This window comes from Thamnophis sirtalis, unplaced genomic scaffold (assembly GCF_051295495.1).
Source record: "Thamnophis sirtalis isolate CommonGarterSnake01/CBP01778 unplaced genomic scaffold, rThaSir2_p1.2 scaffold_3, whole genome shotgun sequence".
Lineage (NCBI taxonomy): Eukaryota > Metazoa > Chordata > Lepidosauria > Squamata > Natricidae > Thamnophis > Thamnophis sirtalis.
Window position 1 is genome coordinate 30,172,868 of NW_028261383.1, and position 14,795 is coordinate 30,187,662.

The following is a 14,795-nucleotide window of genomic DNA, read 5'->3' on the forward strand; positions in this document are numbered from 1 at the left end:
GATCAGGAAAAAAACAAACAAACAAGAGAGTTGGCTGGAGAATGCGGGCATCGATCCACAACCTCTTGCATCCAAAGCAAGCACTCTGCCACCTGAGCTAACACCCCAACTACCAAGCAACCTTGATTCACCACGTTACAAGAATTCAGGGCAAGTGACAGCAACTGAGGAGCTGAAAACAATCTCACAACGTAGCAAAATTATGGAAACATTTACTGGAGAATGTGGGCATCGATCCCACCACCTCTTGCATGCAAAGCAAGCGCTCTACCATATGAGCTAATTCCCCAGCTACAGGTAGATTTTAAGGAACCAAAATGCAAAACCTCAGGACAAGAGGCAGAAACTTAAATATATTAAAGTGATCCGATAAACTGGCAAAACGAGGTATATGTTTCTCTAGGAGAATGCTGGCACTGATCCCATTACCTCTTACACTTAAAGCAAGTGCTCTATCATTTCAGCTGATTGCACCACATCCCAGCAATGCCTGTAAATTTTATCTGGAGAAGATGGGCATCAGTTCCACCATCTCCTGCAAGCAAAACAAAAGTTTATATATTGCCACTAATGCCCAACTGACTGCCTGGATGCTTTGCAACAGTGTAGAAATTTAGGATAATATGCACAATTTGCCTGGAAGAGGATTTTCTGTATGGAAGCCAAAAGAGAATAGAGATTGACTGGAGAATGCAGGCATCGATCCTGCTACCTCTTGCATGCTAAGCAAGCGCTCTACCATTTGAGCTAATTCCCCAGACATAAGGTAAACTTCACCCACTCAACTGCAAGGATTTAGGATAAGATTCAGGAGCTGAGGACATGAAATTATAATATTATTATCTATCAGAGAAAAATCCAAATTCAAAAATGCTAGAGAATTCCTGGAAGCCTGGAACTCTGACAAATCAGCCATCCACAGGCACACACATATAAATAACATCTACATATATACCATCAAGGACCTTTCATCTTACAGTGTCTGGATAAATCCTTCCAGTTCACACAAAGAAAGGGACGAGGGCGTAAAGATCCTTCCAAGTTAAAGCCAAGTGGGGAATTAGCTCAAATGTTAGAGCGCTCGCTTAGCATGCGAGAGGTAGCAGGATCGATGCCTGCATTCTCCAGTCAGTCTCTTTACTTCTTGCTTCCATTTGGAAAATCCTCATGCACTCAAATTCTGCATATTTTCCTAAACTAGGAATTACTGGCAATGCTAAAGTAAGGACAGGCCCCGCCTGTCCACACATCATCAAGATGAAGAGCGAGAAGAGGAATTCTGGGAGTTGTAGTCCACAAGGCTTAAAGCTGTCAAGTCTGAACACCCCTGGGTTATTTTTTTCTAAAGGGTTAAGAGTGCAAGGGTCTTTTAACTTGACAGCTTTAAGACTTGCGTGCTTCAATGCCAGAGTTTCTGAGCCAACATTTTGGTTGCTGAGCAAGAGCGTTTTTAAGTGAGTTTCACCACATTTTACAAGTTGGCCATGCCCACCAAGTCACATAGCTGGCAAGCAACTCCCACCTAGTCACATGGTTGGCAAGCCACTCCCACAAAGCAGGCCACACCTACAGAAGAAGTTCTAAAAAAATTTGAAACCCACCACTGCATCACGGGTATAAATCAATGTGACATTCCTGTTTTTCTTCATTTTTTGTTACATTGCTTTTAGTGTTTCTGCTTTTGGTTATTGTTGTTAGCCACTCAGAGTCATGTGGCAAAGAATGGATGGCACCCACAAAGAAAATCGTATACAGAATCACAGGGGTGGACTCGTGGATCTTGGGGAAAGATGATAAAATCAACCAAAATCCTGCCTAGAAAAGGTGGGCATTGATCTCATTGTTTCTCACAAGACTTTAGCATTGCAAGTAATTCCTAGTTTAGGAAAATATGCAGAATTTGAGTCTATGAGGATTTTCTGAATGGAAGCAAAAAGAGACTGACTGGAGAATGCAGTTTAAGATTAATCTCAAATTAATCTTAGCTTTTCATTGTTAATCATATTTTATACATATTTAATAATACCCTTATAGAAATTCTATTTATCTGATTTACACACTATTTTTCAACCTATATAACTTTAATAATAATATACATTACATTACTACCTTACTAATATATATTCAAAAATAATTGTAATCTCTTACACCACATACAAAGCAGTTGTCCAACTTATATAGTTCTAAGATTCATAGACATTGTTAAAATACTTACATAAAATGTTTTGCTTTACATTCTTTTTCTTTCCCTTGGGCTGAAGCTTTTCAATAGCTAAGGAGCATCACGCTGAAAGAACCTCGGAGGAGATGCAGCAATTAGATGAAGGACTCCCTATGGACGGAGCAAATAAAAGAAAATATCTGGAGAATGCAGGCATCGATCTTGCTACCTCTTGCATGCTAAGCAAGCGCTCTACCATTTGAGCTAATTCCCCAGCTGTCTGATAGCATTCTTGCACAATTTACCAAGAAAGAAACCAAGGTAACATTGAGAAACTGGAAAAGGTTGGTGCTCCATGGTGAGAGTGCAGTCCAACCTACCTACATCAAATCTGGAACTTCAGAGGGATGCCTGGATTAGCACTAACCCTCACCCTCTGGCAAAGTGGATGTGGGGATCCAGTCACTGGGGTATAATCATTACATTATGGTTAAGGAAGAGTTAGATGACACATTTCCAGGGTGTGCAACCTAAGTGCATTAATTTGTGAGTGCCTAGCTTGGAATTGTTGCACTAATTGTTACAATTAGCATAAGCTTGACTTGCCCCCAAATCCATCCATGAAGCCTTATCTGGTTGTAACCAAGGCAAGGGAAGCACTCTGGTGAGGTTCTTATGACTGGTAGACCATAAAATTTCAGATTTCATGAATGGCTCTGATTGCTTGCTTTCACAGGGTGAAACGATTTCCCAATTGCTTCTCATAGATACTTCTCACGGCATACAAAAGAAAAGGCAGATACAAAATAATGTGTACAGAGGGATTCAATGAGGTTGAATTAGTGTATGGATCAGGAAAAAAAACAAACCAACAAGAGAGTTGGCTGGAGAATGTGGGCATCGATCCACAACTTCGTGCATCCAAAGCAAGCACTCTACCATCTGAGCTAACACCCCAACTACCAAGCAACCTTGATTCACCACGTTACAAGAATTCAGGGCAAGAGACACCAACTGAGGAGCTGAAAACAATCTCACAACGTAGCAAAATTATGTAAACATTTACTGGAGAATGTGGGCATCGATCCCACCACCTCTTGCATGCAAAGCAAGCGCTCTACCATATGAGCTAATTCCCCAGCTACAGGTAGATTTTAAGGAACCAAAATGCAAAACCTCAGGACAAGAGGCAGAAACTTAAATATATTAAAGTGATCCGATAAACTGGCAAAATGAGGTATATGTTCCTCTAGGAGAATGCTGGCACTGATCCCATTACCTCCTACACTTAAAGCAAGTGCTCTATCATTTCAGCTGATTGCACCACATCCCAGCAATGCCTGTAAATTTTATCTGGAGAAGATGGGCATCAGTTCCACCATCTCCTGCAAGCAAAACAAAAGTTTATATATTGCCACTAATGCCCAACTGACTGCCTGGATGCTTTGCAACAGTGTAGAAATTTAGGATAATATGCACAATTTGCCTGGAAGAGGATTTTCTGTATGGAAGCCAAAAGAGAATAGAGATTGACTGGAGAATGCAGGCATCGATCCTGCTACCTCTTGCATGCTAAGCAAGCGCTCTACCATTTGAGCTAATTCCCCAGACATAAGGTAAACTTCACCCACTCAACTGCAAGGATTTAGGATAAGATTCAGGAGCTGAGGACATGAAATTATAACATTATTATCTATCGGAGAAAAAGCCAAATCCAAAAACCCTAGAACATTCCTGGAAGCCTGGCACTCTGACAAATCAGCCATCCACAGGCACACACATATAAACAACATCTACATATATACCATCGGCACCTTTCATCTTACAGTGTCTGGATAAATCCTTCCAGTTCACAGAAAAAAGGGAGGAGGGCATAAAGATCCTTCCAAGTTATAGCCAAGTGGGGAATTAGCTCAAATGGTAGAGCGCTCGCTTAGCATGCGAGAGGTAGCAGGATCAATGCCTGCATTCTCCAGTCAGTCTCTTTACTTTTTGCTTCCATTCGGAAAATCCTCATGCACACAAATTCTGCATATTTTCCTAAACTAGCAATTACTGGCAATGCTAAAGTGAGGACAGGCCCCCGCCTGTCCGCACATCATCAAGATGAAGAGCGAGAAGAGGAATTCTGGGAGTTGTAGTCCACAAGTCTTAAAGCTGTCAAGTTTGAACACCCCTGGGTTATTTTTTTCTAAAGGGTTAAGAGTGCAAGGGTCTTTTAACTTGACAGCTTTAAGACTTGCACACTTCAATGCCAGAGTTCCTGAGCCAACATTTTGGTTGCTGAGCAAGAGCGTTGTTAAGTGAGTTTCACCACATTTTACAAGTTGGCCATGCCCACCCAGTCACATGGCTGGCAAGCCACTCCCACCTAGTCACATGGTTGGCAAGCCACTCCTACAAAGCAGGCCACACCTACAGAAGAGGTTCTAAAAAAATTTGAAACCCACCACTGCATCACGGATATAGATCAATAAGTGACATTCCTGTTTTTTCTTCATTTTTTGTTACATTGCTTTTAGTGTTTCTGCTTTTGGTTATTGTTATTAGCCACTCAGAGTCATGTGGCAAAGAATGGATGGCACCCACACAGAAAATCGTATACAGAATCACAGGAGTGGAGTCGTGGATCTTGGGAAAGATGATAAAATCAACCAAAATCCTGCCTAGAAAAGGTGGGCATTGATCTCATCGTCTCTCACAAGACTTTAGCATTGCCAGTAATTCCTAGTTAAAATAAAATATTAAAATATTTTTAGCTCAGGATTGAAGTGTGGGGTCCTTGGTGGTTTCTGAACTTGCCATTTGTTTTCTTGCAGACATTTTATTACCCAAACTAGGTAACATCATGAGCGCTATTATAACTACAGACATTATAATACACCTTGTGTTCTTTTATAGTGTACAAGCTGAGCCTTCACACTGAACAACTTCTGTTCCCCTCGTCCCCACCAACCTCGTCAGCTTAATTTTATTTACGATCAGTCTTCCCTAACTCCAATATCAGAAGAACAGGCCCTGCCCAAGCCTAGCTAGAGCCACTTATCCCTCTTTGACTGGCCTTCCTAAGAGGTTCATCCACAATAAAAGGGGAGATGAACAGGTCTGTGTGGAAAGATCCAAACTGGATCCTAGGGAGTTTCCCTCTTGTTGAGTCTCATCCTGTCTGTCAAGCAGAGAATCTGAGCAAGAATGAAAAGGGTACTTCTCTGTGGGATCATCTTACTGCTTTATTTCACTTTGGGTAAGTGGTGGGATTCAAACATTTTTACCACCAGTTCTGAGAGTGTGGCTTTGTGGGCATGGCAGGGGAAAGATACTGTAAAATCGCCATTCCCTCCCCACTCTTGGGAGAAGATTACTGCAAAATCCCCATTCTTCCCCACCCCACTTATCAGCTTTCCAACTCCGTTCTCCAGTTCAGGGCATCAAAAGAAGATCAGCTGTGAGGCAGTAGGGGCAGAGCCAGCCTCTTTGCCGGTTCTCCAAACTAATCAAAATTTCTGCTACCGGTTCTCCAGAACTTATCAGAACTAGCTGAATACCACCTCTGTAATGGATCTTACCAGCCCTTAGAAAGTACACACACAAACACATACACACACACATGGCATTATAGTAAATGCTTCCCTGTACACTTTGGAAAAGCTTTCAATTCAACCTCTTCTAGAAGGTCACTAAAAATGGAGTCAACTGGACCACTGTCAGGAGGCCATTCTAGAAAGACTGACCAATGATGGAGAAGCAGCACCTGTAGACTTTGTTCCTCCTGATCTTCTAATAACATGGGACAACCAGCTGCTTCTCCTGGTCAGGGTTTTCTTTAGTGGAGGGATGTAGTCCTACTGGTGCACATGAAAAGCTTTATAGACCAAAGCCAGCTCTTTTAATTGCACCATATAACTAACAGAAAGCTACATCAAGACACACAAAGTGGGTAGAACAATGCAAAACCCATGAGCCCTGAGGCCAGAGACTTTTAGACTTGTTGAGGTATCCAGGGGTCTTTCAAGGGAGTGCTATATGTCAGGACAAGACATTGAGAACAAGCTTACTGATGTTTCTTCAATAACATCCCACGAGGAACATTTTATCTGTTCGTAATCTCAGTTAATAATGTCTATTCCAAACAGATGTTATGGGCACTTTCTCTTGGTTCAGCGTTCCCTGCATTTTCCATTATTCTCCACCTAGTAGTAGAGCTCCAGCAAGAGGTGAAGGCCAACCTATTCTTCATTTTATTTAGTGTACGGCATTGGGCCAGTGTAAGCTCTTGATGGGCATTCGGATACAATGTGATGGATATTTTGTCAAGGAGTGGTAGAGACAAGACCCCATTTCCTGGCCTGACATCAAAGGGTTAAGGAAAACAGTCAAACACAGAGACAGTTTGATCTCAAAGCCGGAGCTGACACACCATGTTGTGTATGGATCAGGGGTGAAATCCAGCAGGATCTGACAAGTTCTGGAGAAACGGTAGCAGAAATTTTGAGTAGTTCGGAGAACCGGCAAATGTCACCTCTGGTTGGCCCAGAGTAGGGTGGGAATGGAGATTTTGCAGTATCCTTCCCCTGCCACTCCACCAAGCCACACCATGCCCACCAAGTCACCCCCACAGAACCGGTAGTAAAAAAAAATTACAACTGGTATGGACCCTGTTCTGAGTTGGCCAATGCTGGAAAGCAGACTCTTCTTCCACACAATATTGTATGCTATGGTTTTTAAGCTTCATTAGAAACTGGCCTCAATATGTCCTGTTAGAATCAGCACCTGATATCCGTTGCCATGTATTTAGAGAGCCAGGAGTTCTACAAAGATGTCTGGCTGCCAACTGTCATTAAGTGCCAATTGTTCAATGCAGTTGGGCTGCCATTTGTTGCTAGTCTTTTGGTTCACACTATCATGCTATCCAGGGTGCACCACGAGGAGGCGAACTAGTATCACACCCCATTCTCCATTGACAAGCTGTTATGGTGGTGATACACATAGTTTCTGAGAGCCAGGACACTTTGAATTCAATCTTCTAAATGCAGGTCTAAATTAACCTTGCAAACAACAGTTATTTTATCTGGCTCCCAGGGTCCTTGGCTGGGAACAGCTGGCTGGGCTCATTCAACAGGTCTTCAGTTCCCTTCCCTGAATCTTTGTGTTTCTCCTGAGATCCTCTTGGCAAAGAAAGAATTCCCTGACTCACACTTTTCTTTTTCCCTTTAAGGTGGTGTTTTTCTGGGAGTCAATGCTCGATATGCTGGAGGTTTAGACATTTGGAGATGTAACACAACTCTATTGTTGGCCACTGAAATTCAAGTTCTAAATTGTTGTGACAGTGATAGGTGTAATGGGAAGCGTGCATCTTTTCTGAGTGTGACAAGCCTGCTTTGGGGTGATGAGGAAAGTCAGCCTGCTGTTCCTTCAACTCTGCAGCTTTCTCCTACCTTGATCTTGAAGAAATCACTACTATCTTACTACCCATTTGGGGCATATTAAGATTTACCTTTCCTGTCTTATTTTGTTCCTTATACTCATGTAATCCAGGTCACTTGGAAGTAAACCCATCAGGTGCACAGTGACTGTGTGTGATGAGCTATGGTTCAACACAACTTGGAAATACCGACAGGGAAAACCTATGGTTGTCCACCTGAGAAACATTGCAAATACAACAATAAATGTGTATTTTGACCAATATTGTTCTACTACTTCTCTTCCATACTTTACTCAGTGTATCAGCAGCTTCCTTCCTTCATTCATTTGTAATCTTCAGATCTTGCTTACACTTGTAAAATACTATAGTGGAAATAGATTTTTGTGTTCAGTGCAATAAAGTTATACATTTTTGACATCCCTGACCTGTTGTGACTGAAATTCGTAGGGTTTCTCAACTCTCTTGAACCCACATCATTTGTTGCCAACATTGCCAAAGTTGTAAGTGATCTTTGGAATTCAGAGATTATCCCTACTGATCTCTCTTCCTTTTCACAGAGACAGATCAGTGGGTTGTTTCCTGGGTCAAGCCCCTCAAAGAATCAGATTGATCAAGTGAATTCTATGATTGCTTCAAACCAGAGGTGTCAAACTCAAGGCCTGGGGGCCAAATCCAGCCTGAAGGGTGCTTAGATCTGGCCCACAGAGATGCTCTGGAAACAGTGAAGGACTGGACCACAGTGCCTCTGGCAGAGAAAACAGAGCTCTGGGGGGCTGCACGCCACCCTCCAAAGCTTCATTTTTGCTGGCAGAGGATTGCAGGAGGCCATCACAGCCAAAAATGGAGCTCAGGAGCCCGTTTTGTTGGCAGAGGATTGCAGGAGGCCATGGCAGCTGAAAATGGAGCCCGGGAGACATTTTTGCTGGCAGAGGATTGTAGGAGGCCATCATAGCCAAAAATGGAATTTGGGAGTCCATTTTTGGTAGCAGAGCGCTTGGGCCCCCACAGGCACCCCAATATGAGTGATGTCGAGCTGGCCACATCCACCCTGGCCACACCCAGCCTGGCCACACCCACCCTGGCCCCCTGAGGTCAAACCCAACCCTGATGCAGCCCTCAATGAAATCGAGTTTGACACCCCTGCTCCAAACCATCAGATGCCTTGGTGATTTGAAGGGTCAAACATATCAAATATGCATAAATAAAATTCCTGCTACTTTAGCTATTTTAGCTATGATACATATTGAAATTGCAGCGAAAAGCTTGAAATCAAAGATAGAAGTAGTCCTACACATACCGGTATTGGTAGAATTTTCCTCTGAAAACATGATCATACTGTCTCTAAAATATAAGAATGCTGTGTTTTCTGTCATCCAATGTTCTCTAAAGTTGCACCAGATATTTTAAAAATGATGATGAAAAAATAAGACTCTGACATTACAAATTCAGAGTAAAACAAGCTACAAAGGAAGGAATAGGACAACACAAAAAGTATCATCAAATTAGCAGCAATACTGCTACCAAATAATGCTACTTTCATCTGGCACCAAAGACCCCTGTCTAAGGAGCATGCATTAAGGGATGGTGCCACCATCAAATATACCTCCCTACTTGTAAATAGTCTCTTTGTTAAGGAAGGGTGCATACAGGACATGCCAGAATAACCTCAGGGTCTGATTTACGGCAGAAAACTTCTATAGGCAACGATGGATATTCTCAGTCACCCAGATGATGGTCTCCCAAACTTGTCACCTAAGTTGCTATCTTGTAGCAGTCATTTTTTTCCAGTATCCTGACAGCTTCAGTAGTTGGAATGCAGGTGAAGAGGGAAGTCACATCATAGGAAACCATGGTCTCATTCAGGTCCAGTTTTCGTTTCCAAACCTTGCTGGTGAAGTCCTGTGAATTGTTGATGTCATGGGTGGTGTTGCCAACTAGAGGAGCTAAATGTCAGAGTCCCAAACAGCATCCAAAAGTAAATCAGAGTCCAAGGCAAAGTATTCCTCAAAGTTCCAATTTATTAAGAGAACCATGTTGGCACATCTGGGAAAACCCAAATCTGAAAGCTTTTCCCCACTCAGTTGAAAGTTCAAGATCTTGCCCCCACACCCACAAGTCCATCACATGGTCCAATCTCCCACTACCATGCTGGCAGTTTCACCCACCCAGTTCTGGTCATGTGCAGAGACAAAGGATGACCTTGGCTTTCTAGAAAGAATTTTGTTTTGGCTACATAGTATGTGACTCCTTACAATCCCCCCTCCCATTTTCCCACAATAGAAAAGGCATAGTAAAATAATAGAAAGTGTGGCAGGCCAAAGATCTGGCTGCAGGCCTGACACTAATAAGTTGTTTAGAGTAAAGTTAGTAAAATCTTTATTATGGTCAAAGACCAGCAATACACATTAGTTTTTACACTATAATAAAAAATACTAACATTAAAATATAATTAAAAAGTATTGACATTAAAAGTGGATAACAACATAATGGTCCAAAAATTGTTAGAGGTATGTCCAGATAATTGGTACAAAATGGTACTATACTTCTGTAGCCAATTTTTTTCTTATGGACATTGCAACAGCACAGAACTTTGCCACTGCATACGTGGTAACCGGGTTAGTGTCCTGGAGGACAAAGCCTAGATAAAAATTGTCTGCCCTCCCTGGCAATCTCTCTAATAAGGGGAGAATATGTGCAGACCTACAAGCTCTGTATAGCTCGCAGTGTAATAGAACATGTGAATTATCTTCCACTTCTCCTTTACCACATATACAAACCCGTTCTGCTATAGGTGTTCTCTTATACCTGCCCTGGAGGAGTGCTGAAGGAAGAATGTTAAATCTGGCTATGAAGAAAGCTATTCTTTGTTTTGTGGAGATCAGGTCATTTAGATATCTTGCTGATTCCCACACACCTTGTTTGATTCTGTCCCTACTGTGGAGAGGCAACCTATTTAGTTCTTCTTGGAACTCCATGTCCCTCATTCTATTAATTACTACTTGCTTTGCTTGCTCAAAGCCTGGGACATTAAGAATAATGGTGAGAGCCCATAAGAGCCCAGCTTGTGACCAATTGCTTGTTTCCAGGGGGAAGGGAAATTGTCAGTCAACACTAGTGGGGACAGTCTCTCTGGAAAGAAATGCATTTTAAGCCAATAAATGATCATCATCTTCCAGGCTCTTACTCAAATTTGAGGCATGCCTGTCTCAATTCTTAACTGGGCATTTGGAGTTCCATTGGGTGCAGCTAAGATGGCTCGCAGGAATTTTGTTTGTATGGTTTCTAACAAGTCTCTCTTTGCAAGGAATAAGGTGTTTAGATGTTTTGCAATGTTGTAGGTGGCAGAGTTGATGCTGTTGACAGTTGGTCTGAGTGGATTTTGGCGAGTCCATATATGCATGGGGTGGCTTCCCCAGGATAAAGACGGTAATATTGTGGCTTATCAATGGCATTGCCCTCCAGTAGATGTTGCAAGAAATCAGTGAACTTTTTCTTTTCTTTTTTTAAAATTATTTTATTGAATGTTTAAATCTTTACAAATAGTAAAGAAGACACAAGGAAAAAACAAAATAAAACAAAACAAAACAGAGAACATACATAACAATATACAGTAATTTTACAGCTTTCTATATCGGCTTTCCTGATTAGCTTTTATAATTCTCCCTTCTGCATTGCCTTCTTATCACTATAACCTTGTCCTATAATGTAGCAAACATAATATTGACACATAATAATATTCATTAGTTGTATTTCCATATATTTGTATTCTCTATTTTCTGTTTTGGCTTTTGATTTCTAGACACTTGTAAATTTTATTCCATAGTTTATAGAAGTCCGATTCTTCTCTTTTTTTTTTTAGTTATATTGATATTTCATCCATTTCTGCGCATTCGAGTATTTTTCTGATTGTAGTGACCCTTTTCTTGCAACTGCTGGCAGGGTCTCTCTTCAGAGTCTCATATGTAGCAGTGTCCTTCAGAAGATTGTTCACCTTGGCCTTGTGCCAGTGGTGGTTTCAATTTCTTTTAGAACCTATTCTGTAGGTGTGGCCTGTTTTATGGGAGTGGTTTGGCAGTCATGTGACTGGGTGGGAGTGGCCAACTTGATGTCACTCACCAGGAGATGTCATGGATTGAGTAAAATGTGGTGAAGCTCACTTAACAATGCTCTTTCTTAGCAACCAAAAAATTGGGCTCAATTGTAGTCATAAGTCAAGAACTATCTCTGCCTTCCTCTGCATGGCAGCCTTGTCCTAGTAAACTATTTCTCCTTTTTGGCAATTTTCCTCTCTGTTAGAGGCACCAAAATAATCCATACAATGTAAGGTTTGATGCTGCAGCAGGCAGTTGGACTAGATGACCTCCTAGTAGCCTTCTAGCCCTAAATTGCTGTGCTGTTTTTCTTTCTTTCTGCTAACAAAGAAACCTGTCTCAGGCTCATTCCACATGTCTTTCAGATAGAGATAATGAGATAATGACCCTAGAGAAAGTTTGGCTCCATTCACAAGCCTTTTAGAAACACAATGTTCATATTGCACAAACCCCAAAACTTCAAAAACATAAAACCATATAACATATAATCATATAACCAATTTGTTCTTTCCTGCACCTTTTCAATTTAAAATTATTAAGACTTGTGGATTTCAACTCCCAGAATTCCACAGCCAGGCATGCTCAGTTCCAATTTAAAGAGACAGCATTTGTTTTTCTCCTTTGCGAAAGTTTCCTTCTTTCTTTTTCTTTTTCTTCTCCTTTCCCCTCCTTCCTCCCTCTCTCCCTGTCAGGGTTCCAAGTAACACCCCCAACAGAATCAAAACTCCAAGGCAGGTATCTCCCTCAACGCATGAATTCATTATAGATGTCATATTGGCACATCTGGGAAAACCCAAATCTGAAAGTGACGGGTTTTCCCCATGCAAAGTAAAGTCAAAGTTCCTTCCCCTCCATCCACATGTGCATCACATGGTCCAATCAGGTCACTGTCCCAACTTTGGTTGACCTCCAATCATGCCTCCCCGGGTGCAGGCTGAACGTCCTTGACTCCCAAAGGAAAAGACACCCCATATTATCTTCTCCTCTCCCCGCTCTTGTTCCCACAGCTTGCCCATCCACTGCTGTGGCATCTCTGAAGACTTCCCTTAAAGATGGCTGAAGGGCTGACAGGCTTTCCTCCTCCTCAGCTGATAAGAACATCCTGAATTGAGATAGGTGATGGGGGTTAGTGTTGCTGTTCCTAAACCCCCCCCCCCGGGCACCCCTTAGGCTTGCTATGGAATTTCTCATGGAAGTGTCTTACTAATCTATCTGCTTTCACTTCCCAGCTCTTGATCCATGTAGCTTCAGACAAAGGATATTCCTTCCAGTGGACTAACTATTACAAGCGACCCCTGTGTAACCTGGGAGTCAATATCTTTTTAACCTCATAGTGGGTCTCACCCTGTACTACCATTGGCTGGCCAGTCCTGCAGTCTTATCTGTGAGCAAATTGCGGGCTTTAATAAACTGCTATGGAAAACCAGATGTAGTTTCCCTAACAGGTGTGGGAAACAAACTGTACAGCGATTGAGTTAATTATTTTCACTATTGAGATTGGCCCTAAAAACATAGGTTCTAGTTTCATGCTAGGCAATTTTAGCTTAAGGTATTTGGTTGATAGGTGTATGCCATCTCCCACCTGGAAGGGGGGCTGGAGAGATCAACTCCTATCCGCCTGCTTTTTGTATGCTTTTGCCACCTCAGCTAGTGCTTGTTTCATATTCTCCCAAACCAGCTTTAGCAATTCCATCCATTTGGCCAGGGTCATGGAGAATGGCGGCTCTCAAGGTAGCTCAGCCATGTGGACAAATACCATGCTGCTAGTAACCTGGAAAGGAGTCAGTCCAGTGCTACTGTGTACTACATTATTGTAAGCCACCTCCACAAAAGTCAGCAAATCCACCCAGTTATGTTGCTGGTAGTCCACATAGCATCTCAGGTACTGTTCCACCATGGTGTTCATGCATTCCACAGCTCCATTAGTACTCAGATGGAAAGCCAAGCTAGGTCCCTGGATCAATCCTATGGACTTTAGGAACTCCCTTCAGAATGTAGCTGTGAATTGAACCTCTCAGAGAGGTTCAATGACCCTGCAGGGCACTCCTTGCAGCCGGTATATCAGCTTTATAAATAGCCTGGCCAATTTTCTGGCAGAGGGCAACCCCAAGCAGGCTATGAAGTGGGCTTGCTTTGAGAATAAGTCAATCATGGTCCAAATGATCATATTCCCTCCACTTTGTGGGAGTTCATCTATAAAGTCCATGGCAATTTCCTCCCAGAGCCAGCAGGGGTCGGCCACTTATTAGAGAAGCCCAGGGAGTGTTCCCTGGTCTCATCTTCATGGTTGCACATGTAGCACAGCTCTTAACATAATCTTCTACATTTGCCTTCATCTTCATCTCCAAACCACCTGATGCATCGATGTCTACGATGGCTTCTATGTCCCCCTGGGCCCCACGCACACTCACAAAGAATCGCACATGAATCTCCATACTATACCTTGGCCTGAACCCAGACTGAAAAGAGTCCAGATAACCTGTATCCAGATTGCATCCAGGGACCTCTGCATCTGAAAGCCAACCACTCTCTCAACAACCTTATCCCTCAAAAAAGGATGAAAACTCAAAGAAAGCTACCCAATACAGTCAAGTCCAAGGATGAAATGATGAGGAGGGGCAGCAACACCCCTGCCACTTTCAACAGCTGGCAGAATCCTCCCTCCCTCAAAGATTCATGAACCACCATTTGGACAGAGGCTTTAATCAACCCAGAAGGGAAATGATTCAGAATTCAGGTGGCGAAGCTTACCAATGTGAGGACCTTGTCCAATTCCTCATGATGTCCCAGCTCAAACTTTTTCCAGATAGAGTTCAGAAGTGCCTTGGTCATTTCCAGAGGACCTGGCCAGAATGGGACTAGTTTCACTTCCCCAGTTTCTTGTCCTGAGATACTGTAATATGATAGAACAAGGTGGCCAGGCAGCTGGGGAATTAGCTCAAATGGTAGAGCGCTTGCTTCGCATGCGAGAGGTAGCAGGATCAATACCTGCATTCTCCAGTTAATCTCTATTTGCTTTTGGCTTCCCTACAGAAAATCCTCTTCCAGGCAAATTGTGCATATTACCCTAAATTTCTACACTGTTGCAAAGCAGTCCAGGCAGGCAGTTGGGCATTAGTGG

At 42.5% G+C, this 14,795-nt stretch overlaps 5 non-coding genes across 5 annotated transcripts; 1 reads left to right on the forward strand and 4 right to left on the reverse strand.

The window, feature by feature from the left end:
* Window positions 1-216: 216 nt before the first annotated feature.
* TRNAA-UGC (transfer RNA alanine (anticodon UGC)) lies at window positions 217-289 on the reverse strand. Its single transcript has one exon. It is a non-coding gene; the product is annotated as a tRNA-Ala (tRNA).
* A 395-nt stretch (window positions 290-684) lies between these two features.
* Window positions 685-757, reverse strand: TRNAA-AGC (transfer RNA alanine (anticodon AGC)). Its single transcript has one exon. It is a non-coding gene; the product is annotated as a tRNA-Ala (tRNA).
* A 2,470-nt stretch (window positions 758-3,227) lies between these two features.
* Window positions 3,228-3,300, reverse strand: TRNAA-UGC (transfer RNA alanine (anticodon UGC)). The gene has a single exon. It is a non-coding gene; the product is annotated as a tRNA-Ala (tRNA).
* A 395-nt stretch (window positions 3,301-3,695) lies between these two features.
* On the reverse strand, window positions 3,696-3,768 carry TRNAA-AGC (transfer RNA alanine (anticodon AGC)). The gene has a single exon. It is a non-coding gene; the product is annotated as a tRNA-Ala (tRNA).
* Window positions 3,769-4,063: 295 nt separating this feature from the next.
* Window positions 4,064-4,136, forward strand: TRNAA-AGC (transfer RNA alanine (anticodon AGC)). Its single transcript has one exon. It is a non-coding gene; the product is annotated as a tRNA-Ala (tRNA).
* The last annotated feature ends 10,659 nt before the right edge of the window (window positions 4,137-14,795 follow it).